A 2,185-nucleotide genomic window follows, 5' to 3' on the forward strand; every position below is an offset into this window, starting at 1 on the left:
AGGTCTTTTAAAACAACTAAACTTTGTACTACAGAATTAGGCACCAAGAAGACTCCATTTTGGAATTCAGAAATCCAAAAAAATGTCCTTGATAAGGACAGGGCATATTTTCTTAGTTCAGGGTAAGGGAATTAGTTGCCTGCTGTTGTTACAAGGTTTGAAAAATAACTGCAAGGACTCTTCAGAATTTAATACAGGTTGCACTGATTCAGGCAACGTATTTTTTCCCCATCTATCAGCCACAATGCCTAGTTAGTGAAGGGTTGCTATGAAAATGGTGTCTAGTTGAATATTTAGAACACCCTTAAATGAGGAACCACATATAAACATGCCTGGGTGATGGCCACTTGATAGGGTAGTGCCTAAGGACCACAGGTTATCATTCATCTCTTTTATACACTAGAGCCACCACCTGGTAATGCTAAGGTTATGTCCAACAGATAAGAGCTGTCAATCTTTTTGAACATTGTTGCTGCTATTGTCAGGTTATTGATTTTATTCAGGCTTCATTTATCTTAGGGATGGTGCTCAGATAAGTCTTGGAACTTTGATGTGGTCTGTGGTAAGAAAATTTTTTTATGACCCAGTTCTAAGTCATTGTCTCCTTGTAGCCATTTGAGTATTACAGTGCTCTGTCACGAAAAAGCTCTCATCTGCTAGTGATTTTTAGTCTTGTGTTGTCCGTTTTTTATCAAATTCATGACATTCGTTTAATGAGCCTGTGTCCTGTTTGCTGATGTAATACTTCCAAGGGTATGTAACAAGTAGGAGGAATACCATTGGCACCATTATTTTGACGGGTACATTGAACCCATTTAATGCCATTCCTTGCATTTCAGAACTTTGGTAGATGGTTCTTGGTTCTCACATTAAATGGAATGCCCTGAATAGGAGATTCAGTAACTTTGGTGTACCAACTGCATCATTGATATCACTGATCAAATGGAAAGCTTTCTCTCTTGTTTTTTACCCTTCAGGGATTGTGTATATAAGTTTATAATAAGGTATTAAATAAAAGTAAGTTGGAAGTTTATCTTGTACATTCTCTTTTACATATTTTCATGATTTAAACATTTCAGATTGTGTGATGAGTGCAAGAAAGGATTCAAAAGGAGACTTGACATTACTAGCAAAGTTTTTGGAGCTTAACCAGGTCATTCAGGTATTATCCATACTTTGAGGAAGTTCAGTTGTCATTTTTTGCTGTAGAATATATGTTAAACTTTGAATTCTGTATGTGTTAGTTATTATTATTGAGTAGTACTGTAGTACATTTCTCTCTGAAAATTTATTGAAAAGCAAAAAAGTAAAATCGGTCAATTAAAACATTTGTCGTCATTAAACCAGTATTTATGGAAAATTTCTGCTCTTGGCTAAATTCAGTGTACCATTTTATTTTTATTTTTAAACATATCACAATAATGTACAATTATTCAGCTTTAAAGTAAGACCATAGCCAGTTTCAAATCTTGAAAAATAAATACACAGTGGGGTATGAAAGATAATTATTGCTAAGCTCATAAGCAGTAAGCCAGAAGTTTTGCCACTGACAAATGGACCCCTGGGAGTCTTGAAATGTCAGCACTTCTCACTCTCTGATATTTTTGGTATTAACAAAATTGGGTTAAACACTAGGCTTTATTATCATGATCATTGCCTTGTGACAAATGTATCAATGTTAATTTTGTAATTTAGGAGGAATTTTACTAACATGAAGTGGTATAGACTACAGTGGACCCCCACCCATTTGTGTTCCAGATTAGCAGATTTCTCTGTGGAACATATATACACTTTATTTTCAGAAAATTCGCCTACTGGTGGTATTTTTCATTGAGAAATATTCGCAAATTACTGTATTGTCATACCATGTTTGTGACTAAATGTACTTTTTGTGATAAAACTAATAAAATATTCAGGTAAAAGCATTTTAGAGGGTTGTTTGGTGTTTTGAACTATCAAAATAAGCAGTTATAATCATTTTTAAAGGGGTGTCAAGTATTTGAGGAATTTAGCTATTCCAGGGGTTAGTGGTATCCCCCCGTGAATACCGGGGGTCGACTGTCTTTCTTTATATAGTTCAGCAATTATTATTAAAAATTAGTTTTATACAACCAATTCATGTTTTCAGGCTCTGAGAACTTTGCATAATTTGTTCTTGAAAGCAAGGTTAAGAATTTTGGACAGC

The sequence above is a fragment of the Macrobrachium rosenbergii genome, chromosome 54 (assembly GCF_040412425.1).
Source record: "Macrobrachium rosenbergii isolate ZJJX-2024 chromosome 54, ASM4041242v1, whole genome shotgun sequence".
Classification (NCBI taxonomy): Eukaryota; Metazoa; Arthropoda; class Malacostraca; order Decapoda; family Palaemonidae; genus Macrobrachium; species Macrobrachium rosenbergii.